This window comes from Lithobates pipiens, unplaced genomic scaffold (genome assembly GCF_037356315.1).
Source record: "Lithobates pipiens isolate NorthernLeopardFrog02 unplaced genomic scaffold, aLitPip1_a1.2 Scaffold_18, whole genome shotgun sequence".
NCBI lineage: Eukaryota > Metazoa > Chordata > Amphibia > Anura > Ranidae > Lithobates > Lithobates pipiens.
The window spans coordinates 394,918,348-394,936,223 of record NW_027507758.1 but is presented as its reverse complement, the minus strand read 5'-3'; the positions used below and the strand labels follow the sequence as shown (position 1 = coordinate 394,936,223).

The 17,876-nt window shown below is 41.4% G+C and overlaps 1 protein-coding gene across 3 annotated transcripts in view; it reads right to left on the bottom strand.

The window, feature by feature from the left end:
• LOC143988351 (isoaspartyl peptidase/L-asparaginase-like) overlaps positions 1-17,876 on the bottom strand; it is an 85,442-nt gene that overhangs the window by 35,966 nt on the left and 31,600 nt on the right. The gene's annotated exons all lie outside the window — the stretch shown is intronic.

The following is a 17,876-nucleotide window of genomic DNA, read 5'->3' as shown; positions in this document are numbered from 1 at the left end:
ATTTTCCTTGCATGTCCCCTTCGGATCTACAGCAACTTTACTTCTAAGTGCACTTTCAGTGCAAAGTGATTTTTCCTTTAGTAAATAACCCCCAATGTGTATAAAAAAAGGCTAATTCTGGGAACAGTCTAGCACATCCTACAAAAATGGCAAACGTACAATTTATATTTTATTCAAAATGCTAGAAAACACAGAGAGACAAACACACAACTCTTAAAACCAAATTGGTCAACAGTGTTAAAAACCTGGCCACTGCTCTTTCAATATGGGCATTTATAGTTGTAACAACCAGAACTTAATTATCCAACTCTTAAGACAGGTATATATGTAGTAAATACTGAGACCCAGTAATATGTGAGATCAAAAGGCATAAAGAATCTCACAAAAGTGAGTACATCCCTCACATTTTTGTAAATATTTTATTATATCTTTTCATGTGACAACACTGAAGAAATTGCACTTCGCTACAATGTAAAGTAGTGAGCGTACAACTTGTATGACAGTGTAAATTTGCTGTCCCCTCAAAATAACTCAACACGCAGCCATTAATGTCCAAACCGCTGGCAACAAAAGTGAAAATGTCCAAATTGGGCCCAATTTGCCATTCTCCCTCCCCAATGTCATGTGACTAGTTAGTGTTACAATGTCTCAGGTGTGTTAAGTTTGGTGTTATCGATCTTACTGTCTCATACTGGTCACTGGAAGTTCAACATGGCACCTCATGGCAAATAACTCTCTGAGAAGGGTCTGGTGCATCTTTGGCTCAGTTTCAGGTCTGAATTCAGGCAAAAATTCTGACCTAACTAGCCTCTGAAACAGTGTACAGGGACGCACTGGACCCCTTGCTGCATGCCACTCTGCACATAGTGTGAACCCAGCCTTAAAGAGTGTGCAGATTCCAGACAAAAGCCCATTCAACTGAGGCAGTGCAGTAAAATTAGACACATGTCCAAGCATCCATAAAAGAGAGCAATGTATACTTATCAGACCAGAGCCCCAGTGTGCATCCCAAGAGCTGGAGAGGCCAGGTAAAAACTAGATAGCCTGACTGGTTTCACCGGTTAAGCTAGCTGAATCAGAGATAATTATACATTGCTTCAGCTGGAGTTTGATAATACTTCTGCCTACCATGTATACCAAATAGTGGGCGTCCTCCAGTCCAATCTTGTATTTCTCTTGGGTTTACCATGAACCCTCTATTCATAAATCAGCAAAAGGGTTAAACCACTAGGAGTGAGGTTTACACCTTGCGAGTCCGGCAGGCAATTTTAAGTCAAGATTTCTTTCTAAGTCCGGTGTACTTTTGGGAACAAAAAGTCAGCCGGAGCCCACACACTCTGGTTTGCTGGACCAAGTCCGCTGGATAATCCGAATGTTAGGTAGGACAATAGCCTCTTGTTACCTTATTTATCTATTTAACCATATCCAGTAGTCCACAGAAGTGTCTCCCATAAATCAACTAAAAGGGTAAAAACCCTGTGGATGCCTGTAATACCTCCCTTATGGCAAACAATATATGAGACAGTAAACAATCACAAACCGTCTTTTTCAGCCAGTTTCATTGAAGCATTCCATTAACCCATCCATTTGCAGCTGGGATACATGGAATCCACAAGTGCTTTTTTTTAAACAATTTACAGAGCTCCTTTATAGTCTTAGCCCCTGTACACACGGTCGGAGATTTTGCCAACCAAATCCGTCGGATTTTGTCCGTCGGATTTAGTCCGACGGATCTTGTCCGAAACTGTTGCATACACACGGTCGGGCCAAGTTGGCGAAAAATCCAATCTTTCAGAACGTGATGATGTAATTTCGTTACGATGGGACTACATTCAGACTAGTAGCCAATAGCTTTGATGTAGGAATTTGATCTGAGCATGCTTGGCACTTGGTCCGATCAAAATGCTATACACATGATCGGATTAGGTCCGTCCGGCCCAGTTGGTCGGGAAATATTTCCAACATGTTGGAAAATTGGGTCGGACGGAGATTCGGACGGAATCAGTCCAATGCATACCACACACAGTCGGATTATCTGAAGACACGGTCCGATAAGACGCATTCCGACAGATTCTCCGACCGTGTGTACAGGGGCTTAGACATAAAATGGGCTACTTTGATTGGTCAGGATCCTGGATGGGAGCCCAGTTCTTGTGAAAATGTGAAACAACTCCCGTGTGATAACCTTGGATGAAGTATTTTTGAAAGGGCTTGCCTCCGGACATGTGGTGGCATAGTGAAGATCCACTGAAATGTATTGTTTACCCCTAACTGACTTGACTAAGGCTCCCCCCCCTAAGTCCATGGATATGTGCTCAAAAGGCAGTACCAGAGGACTTCAAAAATGGGGCTTTGGGTTGGTTATTTAACAGTCTGGGGAGTACTCACAGACGTCCTTGATTTCCTGGTATACTCCAAGCTAATATAACTTTTTAAAAACCCATTTGTGAGATTTAGCCATCCTGAGATGACCCCCAAGCACAGGAGCATGGGTCAAATGTAACATTTTGCACCTAAAAGACTGAGGTACTACAGGTTGTTCGATCACTTCATCATGCTTTTTGGTTTCTCTGTACAACAAATCATGATTCACAGCAAAATGGGCGAACCGCTTATGCACCCAATTTCTGTGGCTCACCATTTAACACAGTTTTTTTTATGCACATACCACAGGTATGGTATGTGCATACAAAAAAAGCGCCACTGCCGCTTCTATTATTGGCCATTGCAGTAGGCAGCAATGGGGGGCGACATAAGTTAAATACAAGGCTAAGGATAAATCCAAGGGAAAAAGACCAAGCTTTCTTACCGACCAGCTCACAGACAGCCAAGTCAACCTGTCTAACAGTATGCGTTAAAAGCTGGGGTTTAGTCTGCATGCACTTGCAAATGCATGTGTAAGCCATAGAGCCTCGCTACTTCACCCTGGCATCTATGGTCCCTAATACTAACTTATAAGTGTCTCCACAGTGGAAGCAAACGCATTCTGATGGATAGATGAGGGCAGGTGGACTGAAGGGGAGCCCACCCCTCCTTAAAGGTACAGGAGCACACTGAGCACCCACCATGTAGTGCAATGGCTGCCAAGGTGTTATCAATTGCACCCACAATCAGTGGATCGTAGGTATAAAGCCAGGTATCTCCAGATCCTTCCTCCACCAAATTGTCCATACTAAGGTCCGGGCTTTCAGTTGGGGAAGCGTCAATGGACTACAAGTGTGGTGATCATTCTATTTAGAACTACAAGTTCATCCATCATGGAAGATAGGGCTTGTAGCTCAAACATTCATTCACAAACTTCTGTGAATGAATGACAAGGGTGTGTGGGAGGACCCAAAATATTCAAAAGTGGCAGTGGAGGCAGGGGAGAAGAACGCACGCTGTTACTGGAGGGGGGGGGGGCTTTTTAAGGGGTGGAGGAGTTGTCACTATGTTACTTGTTACACCTAAACTACAGTTGTAACATGTTGCAACCACTTCCATACCGGGCCTATTCTGGCAATCCTCTCCTACATGTTAAAATCATATTTTTTTTGCTAGAAAATTATTCAGAACCCACAAACATTACATATGTTTTTTTTTTAGCAGAGACCCTGGGGAATAAAATGGAGGTCATTGCAACTTTTTATAATGTAATCATCCCTTGTAATAGGAATAGGGCATGACAGGTCCTCTTTATTGAGAGATGTGGGGTCTCTCCTCTAGGTTGGAGATAAAATAAAATCTGCCCTTCTAGCTGAGAGCATGGCAGTGTTTACATCTGCTGAGTTGGACATGACGTCATAATGTCATGCCTAGCCTCTGAAGGTCTTATGCCCCATACACACGGTCGGAAATTCCGACAGAAAAAGTCAGATCGGAATATGTTGTCAGAAAATCCAATCGTGTGTGGACTCTATTGGACTTTTTCTGTCGGAATTTCCGATGGAAAAAGTTTGAGAGCTGGATCTAAATTGGATTTTCCGACAACAAAATCCGATCTGACTTTTTCCGATCGTGTGTAGAGAAACACACAAAGTGCCACGCATGCTCAGAAACAATTTGTAGACGGAAGCTATTGGCTACTGGCCTCTATCTAGTCCCTTCGTACATTTTGTACGTCACCTCGTTCAGAATGATCAGATTTTCCGACAACTTTGTGCGACCGTGTGTATGCAAGACAAGTTTTGGGCAAAATCCATCCAAAAAAATCCAATGGATTTTGTGGTCGGAATGTCCAACCAAGTGTATGGGGCAATAGAGACTACCAGGGATCATCAGGCCCACGGTATTCTCTATGGTAAACTTCCTCCGCCAGCGGATTCCTTCTCTGGCTCGCAAATTGCAGACGAGGGACTACCCCTCCCACTGCCTTTAAAAACAATCAAGCAGCTGAACAGCCGCTATGATTGTTCTTATGGTGCAGAAAATCGCCAGCAGAAAAAAAAGATATCTGAATGATGCCTGTAGCTGCAGGCATCATTTAGATATCTCCACTCAAAGTCCACATGTCATATGATGGCCTTGGGCTGGAAGTGGTTAAAGGCCACTTCACTATCAGCTTCTTTTCAGTGCATAACACAGTCTCAATACAGGGCAAGGTTTGTGCTTTACTTCATCACAGATTTTAAAGTTTATAACAGGCTCCACAGCCAGGAGAGAGTTCAAGACATGCACAGCTTTCAGGCAACCCAGCATACATCAGCTGTAATTTGAGATTTCATAAGGTTGCTGTTGTATTTTAATAAATTAGCTTTTATTTTATTTTAATTGATTAAAGTATTAAAATATAGGAAAGCAAAATGCATTATAAACTATATATTTGAAACAAAGAGAAATAACACTATCACAAAAGTAAGCTTTTTCTTGTTTTTTTTTTCTTTTTACATTACAAGGCTCTATACGGTTTCACAAAATGAAAAATCAATGACATTTGATTTTACTGGACAGTCCATGAATCTCTCTCTGTTATGTTATGAGATTAAAAAAATAAAATAAAAATGAGTAATTAGTTTAAAGAAAAAAGGACACAATAGTAAATTGTTCAGTACACTGAAAAGCTGCTGTCTGAGCACTGCACCCGTAATCACAGCACGCCAAGAAGGAATAAACTTTACAGATGGAAAAAAAAATAACCTGTTCCTTTTGGACACCCTGCTGTACAGCCATAAAAGAGAGACCAAATCTCAACAAGAAAGTGAATAAAAGCCTCAGCATTAAGAAAATGCTACAAAGCACAAACAATCAAAAAATTATCAAAGGAGCAGAGCTAAGCGGAAATGAAAACGAAACAATCTCAGCATGGGATTTTCTGCACTGTTTCTCCAGAACTCACAAATTAGAAGCCCATGAGATGAAGAAAAAAAAAGTGACAATCGGCATTCATTAATAGAACTCAAGGAGCACTGGAATAGATGGGAAGATCTCCTTTTAGTGGAGTGTAGTATAACAGGAAATGATATGAACCAACATAGATAAGCATATGTAAAAGAAAAGTATAACCAAAGTAATACAAATCCTGCCATTGCCGATCTGCCTCTGAAAATAATAGTGGCTGTCTCTGACCTAAAGTGGACTTTTCAGTAACTTTACAAGACTGCATAAATTCCTGACATGTCCAAAAATATTCAGTATATCACTAAAAAACATCCTTGAGCTCCAGTCACTGGCTTTACCCAGGCTGAGATGAGTCTGCTGTATTCATGAAGAAGAATTTCCTCAGTCTCATCTCACCCACTTATCAGGCTGCAAGACTGCAATGGACAAGGTGAGAGGTGACATCCGTGGTTGATCTGTGTCATACATTTGTAAATACAGCAAAGAACTGCATAGGCACAATCATTTAGTGTATTCTCTACACTCTCAGTCCAGGAAGTAAATACCGATCCTAGATTATGCCTGATCAAAATATGATTGTCTTCTTTAAGAGAAATATAGATGAAAGCATTGTCAAGAGAAGTAATGCGAGAGATAATAAATACTTTTTATGCATTATTTAGCATGTGTGCACCCAACATGAAAACATATATCCGATGACAGGTCAACTTTAAAAACTTTATGAGTCACTGACCTAGAATCAGCTAAATACTGAATACAATGGATATAAAGCTTCCCAGAAATGATTTTTTTTGTCTTTAAACTGCATATATGCTGATTGTAAAACGGTTTGCATAGAGAAATGACGACAAATATGTAATACCTGGGATGAAAGAAAATGAAAATGGGACTCATAGGAATGCCTACTCCTACATTAGGGGTTAAAGCTGTTAACATTTAAAAATAAAAATCTCTACAGCTTTAGGCCCCTTTCACATGGGGTGGATCCTTTCAGCAGGAGATGAATCCGTTGATCCCCACTGTGCCGGCGGATGACAGGTCCGTCTCTGCTCACTGTGCAGGGATGGACCTGTCAGAGCCACGCTGATCTCTATGGGAAGATCAGATGAAAACGGAAAGCATGTTAGTTTTCATCTGATCCAATCCGATCCGATCTGCTGGACAGATGGCAAATGTATCGCCATCCGTCTGTTTTCAGCGAATGTCTGATCGGACACATCTCCGCTGACATCCGCCTGCCCATACAAGTCAATGGGTGGCCCGCTGGGATGTGCCTTAAAAACGGTCAGGCGGATCCGAGTGGGTCTATCATGTGAAAGGGGCCTTAGTCACATCAATTAACTGTAATTTTGTATACCCCAATGTTGTGCAAGTACTGCCCATCCTCTTCCTGTCTCTTATCTCCAATTGTAAAAAGCTTTGGGTCTTCAGGCAGAACAGCCATACAGATGATTCGACAGAGACAATCGCCCGCCTTTAGCCCCCTCCTACAGCTTCAGCTTTAAGGGTGGAAAATGAGATGGGACAATTCATGCACAACATTTATAATGGAACTTCACTTTAAATCATGTAAATACATTCCTGTAGTTTGTTTTCTTTAGAAAGCACCCACAGCTGTAAAGGGGCTTCTATCCTGCTCAGTATGCTGTAGAGAAGGACCCTTTCTCTTTTTGTGGAAGTAGTGGTCTCTCTACAAAGGTCCAACAAACTTGGACACACCCCTGCTGAGTTAGACCTATAATTTTCCAATCAGCAAATCCCCCTGCTGATTGGAGAGCGCAAGCATGGGGTTTGAGAGACCACTGTTTTTACACAAAGAGCAAGGGTATTTATCCACAACATGATAGCAAGGTACATGTTTTTCTACTCAGGCTGTGACTGTTTTCTAAAGAAAAAACATAAAGGGGAAGCAAACAACCACCTGGGGACTTTAACGGCTGTATAGCTAAAGAGCGAGGTGAGTAAAAAAAATAGAACCATAATAAAACACCAAACAAATTTTACATTGTTAAAAAATTGATGCACATTTTTTTTCAGCGGTTGATTCCAACATGTTTTGCAGCCCACTGCTGCTTAATCAGGGTAATCACAAAAGCATCTGAAAAATAATTTGGCAACATGTTATGATACAGTTCAGTACATTCTGAATGTCAAGTGTCACCATGGAGGTATTTGAGACTTACCATCAAGAATCAGTGTCAAACTTATATTGTCCGCTGCAGTCTGAAAGTGCCACTCACACAGGTCACCACCTGACCCCTGCCAGGACAGGCAGGAGGTGGCGTTGTGGGCATTGGGCTGTCCAAGGGGGACAGAAGATTGTAACTATTTTTGAAGGGCATATCATCATCATATGAGCTCTTTTAATACAATGTAAAAAAGTTCTTGTTTTAAATTAATTTTGCTACGTTACTATTTATCTATACATCTGTTAAAGCCCCTCAGATACTTTTAAGCGTGGTTGTTGCTTCCCCCTTTATGGATGCAATGGATCGAAGAATAGCCAAAATGGCAAAGACTCAGCTAATGATCAGGGTGATCAAAAAAGGTCTAAAGTTACCTGCAAGTACCATAACAATTGGAAGATGCCTATATGAAGCCAGGCTATCGGCAAGAAGCCCCGGCAAAGTCCCATTGTTGGAAAAATGACATGTGCTGAAAAGGTTACAGTCTGCCAAAGAACACATTGACTGGCCTAAATAGAAAGGGCGCAACATTTTATGGACTGATAAAAGCAAGATTGTTCTTTTTGAGCCTAGGAGCCATCGTCAGTTTGTCAGACGAGACCCAAACACTGAATTCAAGCAACAGTACACTGTGAAGACAGTGAAGCATGGTGGCATAAGCATCGATAAATGGGGATGTTTCTCATACTATGGCGTTGGTCCTATTTATCGCATACCAGGGATCATGGATCAGTTTGAATACATCAAAGTACTTGAAGAGGTCACATTGTCTTGCCAAAGAGGAAATCCCCTTTACATGGGTGTTTCAACAAGACAACGACCCCAAACACACCTGTGACCAAGCAGCATCTTGGTTGCAGACCAACAAGATTAATGTTATGAAGTGGCCAGCCCAATCCCCAGACCTTAATCCAATAGAAAACTTGTGGGTGACATACAAAATGCTGTTTCTGAGGTAAAACCAAAAAATGCAGAGGAATTGTGGAATGTAGTGCAACCATCCTGGACTGGAATACCTGTTCACAGTTCACAAGTGCCAGAAATCGAATGACTCCGTGCAACACAAAACAGTAGTTATACAACTAAATATTAGTTCAGTGATTCACAGAAAAGCTAAATCTGCAAGCATGTTTCAGTTTATACAGTAAATGTTTGATTTTGTAAAGAAAAATGCACTGCTATTTTTTTGGAAAAGCCTAATATTCCTTATTCTATTATAATAAATTTGAGCTTTACTCACTTCTTTTTTAAACACACTGCTACTATTTTGAGCACAACTGTTCATGCTTATGCAAGCTATGACATAATGTTAAAGTGGTTGTAAACCCTTTATAACCACTTTAACCACTTCAATACAGGGCACTTTCGCCCCCTTCCCTCCCAGCCCAATTTTCAGCTTTCATCGCTCTAGCGCTTTTAGTGACAATTGTGCGGTCATGCTACATTGTACCCAAATTAAATTTTTATCATTTTGTTCGCACAAATAGAGCTTTATTTTGGTGTTATTTATTCACGACTCCGGTTTTTATTTTTTGCGATATAAGCGCAAAAAAAAGCGGAAATTTCGAAAAAAAACAATATTAAATTTTTTCCATTTTAAAAGAAATCCAATAAAATCAAATTTTGTCATAAATTTAAGCCAAAATGTATTCTGCTACATGCTTTTGGTAAAAAAAATTCCGTTAAGTGTATAATAATTGGTTTGTGTGATCACGAACATATGTACGCAAATGATCATGTACATATGTGTGCAGGTGATCACGTACATATGTGTGCAGATAATCATTGGGACATGTGATTTTAGTGGGACATATGTGGGGGACATGTTTTTATTATTAGGGACATGTGTTTTTATTATTTGGGGACATGTATGTTTTGGGGACATGTATGTTTTGGGTACATGTGTGTTTTGGGGACATATGTGGGGACTGTGTTTACACTGTGTTGTGTGTGGTGTGTTTACACTAGACTGATGATCAGTGAGTAAAAAGCTGTAAAAAACAGCTCATACTCACTGATCATCAGCCGGCTGCAGCGTTCTGCTCTCCTCTCCTCAGCGATGACTTCCGTGTGAGGAGAGAAGAGCCGATTACCTAGCAACCGGCTGTTTGTTTACATCACATGATGGCCGTGATTGGACACGGCCGTCATGTGATCAGGAGGGCCAATCACAGAGCCCTCCTGCCGATCTGAGATGTGCCGTGTCCGGGTGACACGAGCACATCGGGATCGCACCGCTGCGCGGGCACGCGCGCGCGCGCGATCCTGCTCCTTCTGAAGGACGTTCCTGAACGTCCTATCAGAAGTAGACGGCTCCCACCCTGCCAATGCATATATACGGCCGGGTGGGAGCCGTCTACTTCTGATAGGACGTTCAGGAACGTCCTTCAGAAGGAGCGGTTAAAGTGGTTAAACTACAGGCAAGCCTATAATGAGGCTTGCCTGTGGCTGCACTGGATATCTCCTATACCTGCACAGTTTAGGAGATATCCCTGTATTTCAACATCATGCGGCACATGCGCACTTAAGTCAACTGAAGCAATGTCAGTACCTGTCATTGCTTCAGTTGTACTGTGCCGTTCGCTGTGGCTCCCACGCACATGCGCGGGAGTGACGTCATTGCAGCTCCGGCCAATCACAGCGCCGGAGCTGTGATACCCGGGCCGGAATCAAGCCCCAGGGGACATATTGGCGGCCTGAGGGGGAGACTATGGGAAAGATTTATGGAATTTTTATGGCATTTTTATTATTTGCTTTTTTTTTTTACTAGTAATAATGGTGATCTGTGATTTTTAGCGGTATTGCAACACTGCAGCAGACAGATCAGACACTTTTGACACATTTTTGGGACCATTGACACTTATATAGTGATCAGTGCTATAAAAATTAAAAACTGATTACTGTGTAAATGACACTAGTAGGGAAGGGGTTAACAATAGGGGGCGATCAAGGGGTTAAATGTGTGTTCCCTCAGTGTGTTCTAACTGTATGGGGACAGGACTGAGTAGGAGAGGAGACATTTTGGTGTTCCTACTTACTAGGAACAAACGGCATGTCTCCTCTCCTCTGACAGCACAGGGATTTGTGTGTTTCCCCGCATGAAGGGTTTGGGTGCCCCCATAGCACTGAAGAGGGACTCGAGAAGAGGAGGATCTGGGCTGTTATCTGTAAATCCACTACACAGAGCAGGTAAGTATAAGATGTTTTTTATTTTTATAGGACAAAATCAAGACTTTACAATCACTTTAACCTTTGCACGGCATTATTTAGGAGGTTACTCTGTACAAAGATAAGTGAACCTCCGTTCAGTTCACCCAATTCTCATTCATCTTTCAGTTTGTGGTATGATTATCCACAGAAACTTTTATATATATTTTTTGCAACAGAGTAAAATGCTATCTATAATTGTTTAAGACACATTTCATCCCTGTGTAACCCAAACACTTATTATATGTGGCAGCACTACAGCAGCATCCTGAAATTCCAATAGCAGCAGTATCATGACCTATCATCAAAGTAAGCCAGCAATAAAGAAAAATAACAGAAAAAACACATTTTATCATAGATTTTTCTATGTGGTATGTGGCAGAAAAATGTCATCATACTATTAAAGTTAAACTCCCGGCACAAAAACAATAATTTATATATATGTGTGTGTGTGTATATATATATATATATATTTATATATATATATATATATATATATTTCTCCACAGCCACAGATTGAGATAGAAATCCATTTTGTGTACACCCCCATGCTTCAGGGGGCACAACTAAAGCAGGCGGGAGCCTCTCCTGCCTCTGCATTGCTCAGCCACGTCCTAGCAGAATACACAGTTAGATCATGACTCTCCTTGTGCAAACAGTGGCCCTCTGCTCTGATGTCAGTGTACACTTACCTGCTCTGTATTAAAAGTTTAACACCTGGGTGAACTAATAATTGCACAAAGATAATGGTCTTCTCCCTGTGTATTGTTCATCAATGAGATATCAGTTTCACAGCTCGGGTACTGCTCTGCATTTATTCATAAATGAAAACTACTATTGTAGCTTTTATTCTCGATTTACTAGTAGGTGTGCATTAAAAAAATAAAAAATAAATACGATTTTATGCAACATTTTATTCCCTTCTTAACGTTTTAAAACGGTAAAACGTTTGTCGCCTCAGGGACACGCAGGAAATAATTGTTTCTTATGTGTCCTATTCACACTACAATGCAGCCCAGTGCTGAGCTGCAGCGTGCTGCGATAAAATCCAGACATGCTACATTTTATTGCAGCACACTGGCCCAAAACGCACTGCAATGCGCCATGAAGTGTACGTTTTTTACATTTTAAATAAAGCTTGTACAAAAAAAAGGGGGAAGGTGAGGTGTGCTCAATCGTGCACCACACTGCCCCCTAGCCTGCCATGCAAAGCAGATGGAGAGCTGAATCGCTCTGGCTGCTCTACAATTTTACTTCATAACTATATTACAGTGTGATTTTCATGGTGTCCAGATGCACATAACATCAGGTAAAGCAACCTTACAAGTGAAAAAAAAAGTTTATATAAATTTTTTATATTTATATTTTATTTAAAAAAGTAATGCTTTGTTGCCATTCATGCATTTTAGAGGCTTAAAAAACAAACAAAAAAACAAAACAAAACATATTGACTAGTTATGCGTAGTGCAGAATTTTTTTTTTTTTTTTTTTACCTCCTAGGTTAACTGCCTTTATCTCTGGATCTTTTGTTTGTGTTGGCATGGATTTGGCATGGATCTAAAGATAACTCTTGTATTGTTGCATTATAAGCTTTGTTCAAACTGCTCACATTTGTAGCAAGTGTGTTTAAAAAAAAAAAAATAGTATATTGTTTATTTATTGTTTTACTTTAATTTATTCTTGTAAAAAAAAGTACAAATTTACCAAAATTTACAAACTTATGACAGGTCCCCACTCTGTGCTCTATGGTCGGGCAGGAGTAAACAGACTCTGCTGTCCGTTTACACCCGACTGCCCTCTGATCCAATCCACCAAGACAGAGGAGGACAGATCCCCTTCTTTTTCTTAGCAGACCAGATTAAACCGGAGGTAGGCAGGTGCCGTTTACACCTACCAATTCTTAGGAGTGAATGGAGGATCTGATTAGACCGTTCCTGTGGAAGGGCCTTGAGAAGTCTTATTTCCAACAACAACAACAACAACAACAACAACAGCTAGCGGACAATTCAAATATTAAAAAAACAACACACATGTTTCTGTAAGACCCACAAATTATTTAGAACACCTCTTAGGGCCGGTTCATACTATTGCGGTGCGAGAACCCTGCGAATCAGCATCGCACCCGACACGCACGGCAGTTTACACTGCCATATGCGAGCTGCTGGGGAGTGTTATTATATGTTAACGACACCCTTTCAGCTCGCATATCGCACTGCGAATTGATAGTTCGGACATGAATCGGATTGCATATGTGTGAACACACATGCAATCTGATTCTGGTCCGAATACAAAAAAGTATCCTGTGCATGTTTGGACGAATGCTGTGCGATATCGGCCATACAATCTGTATGGCTGACATCGCACCGCACAGACATTGCATGTAATGAACAGCAGTGTGCTGCGAATTACATGTAATGTCTGCCATCGCAATAGTATGAACCGGCCCTTAGATATAACTGAATTAATTAAAACAACACATTTCTACTTTGTAGAGATTTTGCCACTGGTAAAAACAAAAATGCTCTACAAGCCCATAGTTACCATGCCCCTTTGTTCACAACCAGGTTTCCACTTTCTGGGCAAAATTCGGTGTCATGTTAGTTCAACAACTCAATGCAGTTTCCCAGACTCCAAACTGTATTCTTTAGCGCAAATGAGAAAATGATATACAACTTATCTCTGGTGTGTAGAAAACGTATTGTTTTCCTTATTACCAAGTGACATAGACTATATTGTCAATAGTGGGACACCTGCCTTTACACGCACATGAACTTTTATAGCATCCCAGTCTTAGTCTGTAGGGTTCAGTACTGAGTTGGCCCACCCTTTGCAGTTATAACAGCTTCAACTCTTCTAGGAAGGCTGTCCACAAGGTTTAGGAGTGTGTCTATGGGAATATTTGACTATTCTTCCAGAAGCACATTTATGAGGTCAGGCACTGATGTTGGACAAGAAGGCCTGGCTCGCAGTCTCCTCTCTAATTCATCCCAAAGGTGTTCTATTGGGTTGAGGCCAGGACTCTGTGCAGGCAAGTCAAGTTCCTCCACCTTAAATTCCATCCATGTCTTTATGAACCTTGCTTTGTGCACTGGTCCAAATCATTTGGTGGAGGGGGGGATTCATGTGTGGGGTTGTTTTTCAGGGGTTGGACTTGGCCCCTTAGTTCCAGTGAAGGGAACTCTTAAGGCTTCAGTATACCAAAACAGTTTGGACAATTTCATGCTCCCAACTTTGTGGGAATAGTTTGGGGATGGCCCCTTCAAAATGACTGCATACCTGTGTACAAACAAGGTCCATAAAGACATGGGTGAGCAAGTTTGGGGTGAAGGAACTTGACTGGCCTGCACAGAGTCCTGATCTCAACCCGTGGGATAAGAGATTTCAGATCACAAGACCACTGAACCGATTGTGTGGGCACTGGCAGCTATATAACCTATGGAGAGAAATATAGTGGGGACCGGGGAAGGGTGTGGAGGGTGTACAATATTAGTTAACCCTTTAATATATTCGGAAAAAGTGAAGTAGCCCTTAAAGCGTAAATAAAGCATTTTTATGTTTGTTTTGCTGTTAGAGAGATTTCCTCTCCATTCTTGTCCTGGATACTACCTTTTTTTTACGAGACAGGATGTGAAGGAATCTCTCCAATTAACTTTTAATGGTAGAAAAACCTGACAGGAGTTCTAATCCTTTCTCACTCTACCAAAAACAACATAAATAAATCAGTATAGATACGCTTATTTTTCACACTGCAAAAAAAGATAGAAGTAAGGAATATACTTTCCTTTAAACTGAGGTTTGAAGATGCTCATGCTCCATTGATGGTCACAGAGTTTTTTTTTTTTAATAACAACATGTCATACTTACTTCCACTGTGCAGTTAGTTTTGCACAGAGTGGCCCCAATCCACCTCTTCTGGGGTCCCCTGGCGGTGCTATGAGCTCTTCCCTGCATCGAGAATCCACCTAGGAGAAGCACTTTCTTTGGGTGTGTGTGGGTGCCAGAATGCCTGATTCGGCCAGCCCCCCCCCCCGTGCCCACTTCAGTGGATTTGATTGACAGCAGTGGAAGCCAATGGCTGTGCTGCTATCAATCTATCCAATCGAGAGCCAAGACAATGGGCAGAGAGGTAGGAACGAACGGGCTCAGGTGAGTAAAACGGGGGGGGGGGGGTGGGGTTGGGGTGTAGTCACTGTCAGAAGTTTTTTCACCTTAATGCATAGGATGTTCATCGGTTATTGCCAAATTATTAGGTAGATTGCAGTTCTGCCAGTAGGGCATGTATCATGTGTTCCTGGTACTAGTAAAAGCACCTCCTATGTACCCCTAGTAAAAGCACCTCCCACACAGTACACAAACACTGGCTAGGCATACAATTAACCTTTTGATCGCCCCTGATATTAACCCCTTCCCAGTCAGTGTCATTAGTACAGTGACAGTGCATATTTGTTAGCACTGATCACTGTATTAATGTCACTGGTCCCCTAAAAAATGTCAAAAGTGTCAGTTGGTGTCTAATTTGCCTGCCACAATATCTCAGTCCTGATATAAGTCGCTGACAACCACCATTACTAGTAAAAAATAAATAAATGAATAAAAATTCCATAAATATATCCCATAGTTTGTAGATGCTATAACTTTTGCACAAACGAATCAATATACCTTATTTGGATTTTGTTTTACCAACAATATGTAGCAGAATACATATTGGCCTAAATTGAGGAAGAAATTCAATTTTTTACATATTTTTATTTGATATGTTTTATAGCAGTGTAGCGGCGGCTCCTGAAGAGCATGCACTATGCGTTTTTCAAAGTTAAACTGTACCTAAACTGCAGTTTGGTTTGGGTTTATTTGTCTAAATTGGACCTCTGCATCAGTCTGACTGGGCTGTGAGATGTTCAGCCTGGCCACAGGGGGCACTGTCTCTTGTGGCAAGTGTGGAACTACGGTCTGGTTGGGTGCTTAAGTTACTCTCTTTTGGAGCCAGGTCAGTGGGAGTGGCCCTCTCGTTGTACCCTCTGGGAGAGGGTATTTAAGATGCAGACATCATGTGGTTTGGGGTTCCAGTCCAGTATGATGTGCTGACTTCATGGTCCTGGTCCTCCTGACCAGCCCCCAGGAAGGCTATGGCCTGGGGTGCGGATCCACCTGACTTTAATATCTCGGGTCTGGCTAGCCCGAGGCAAGGAAACTAAAGGAGCATTCCGAGGTGGTTGGGTGCCGTCTCTGGTTCGTCAGTGACCCAGTGTACTTCGAGCATTCCAGGGGAGGACTCTTTAGAAGAACACCATGTATGGGTTGGTTTTCTTAACAAGAGCCTGGAAGGGCTGAAGTAGCCTAGAGAATCCGGTCTTGTGGATATCGCCAAGCAGGCTGAAAGATCCAGGTATCCTACAAGTGTTCTGAAGCTTAGTTTCCCTACATGTTCTGCAACAACGTCTGTGACAAAGACTTTGTTCCTGAGTAAGCACCTTGTTGGCTGCTAGGCCTTGTGAGAGAGGGACTGTCCAACCTGAGTGATCATCCAGCTGCGAATGGCTATTCTCTGGATACAGTCAAAGTAAGCAAGTTCTTTAACATTTTTGGACTTTGACATTAAGAGTACCTGAGCTTCCTTTTCCAACCCTCTGATCCCAAGTTGAAAGACTGTTCAATGGTTTGAGTTTTGCAAATAAAATCCATTCAAGTGGATCTATTGTCAGTCTCAAGTTACTGGGCCATCTACCACGGGACATCCCCCTAGATGTGCAACAAGGAGAACGGAAGGTAACGGTAAGCCCAAAAATAACCAGCAGCTCCTTCTGGGGTTAGTGCTACAGCATATATATACTTTTTTTCTAAATTGTTGGTCTTTTTTGTTTATAGTGCAAAAAATAGATCAACTACCACCAAAAGAAAACCGTGGGAAAAAAAGGACATCAATTTTATTTGGGTACAGGGTTGCATGACTGCCTGGTTGTCATCGCAATAACGCAATGCCGTACTGCAAAAAATGGCCTCGCCATGAAGGGGGGTAAATCTTCTGGAGATCAAGTGGTTAAAGTACATGTGTGCCCAGATTACGCAATTTAAATTATTTACAGTACATATGCTGATAAACCGTAAAAAAAACTCTAAAAAGAGCCCTCACTGACTAATCAGTTAAAGATCAAAGACTATAACATAGGATTTCAGTCGTTTCTAACAGCTCAGAACACTTGCTGTTTGCATACATTAAAAGTTTGGAAGGCTGCCATGCCCTTGGTGTGAGATAAACAAGGAGATAGAAGCTGTGATTTCAACGCCTTTGTTAAAGTTTTTGAGAATGATTTCCTCCACAGTGCCTGAAGTTACATAGGTCAATATTGGAGTTAGATTTTGCTCATTCTTTTGGGATCCAGATGAGCATATCAAATTTAGTTAAGGGTTTTACTAGGAACTAGCACTTCCACTCAATTTTCTATAGGCATAATATGTCTTTTGTGCCACACCAGAGATCCTCGATACCTAATTTAATTTGGAAACACGGGCAATATTTAGAAAAGACCTATAATATCTTTGAAGTTTGGTTATTACCAAAGATTTGTTACATTGGGCTCATTTCTTTTTTAAAGGTTACATTTGATTTGTTCAACTATTTGTTGAGATCAAGTGTGACTGTAACCTTTTTGTGTGCTGTAACATCGATCTATTATCTCAGTGCTAGTTATTTGAATGTAGCCCTTTGAGATCAGTGGAAGTTCTGCTTCTCTTATCAACTCAGCTGTATCTGATATCAGTCATGACTAATGATGTGCAAAACCCTGGTGCAGATTGTCACTTCCACCTCTATTAAGCCTATGTGAGGGTGAAATGCGTCAATGGGAGTGGCATATGGGAGGACACCAGCTAAAGCCGTTCTTCATATGAACTATCACAAGGGTGCCGCTTCACTCTCTTTTGCTGGTTAGTCAAGGAGGGCTTGTTCTCCATCTTTTTTCCGTTTATTAGGAAAATGTAAATGCTTCAATGTAGATAGGCTGGACACAGGTACACTTTAATGTCTTTGCATCATACCTTTATGTCTTCAGCTCAAGAGAGGCTATCTATAAAAGGTAGTTTAAAAGTGCAGTAGCAAATTCTACAATACACATAGTTCTGTTATGAAAAAGCCAGCATTGACTGTTGTCACATACGCCAATAAAAAAC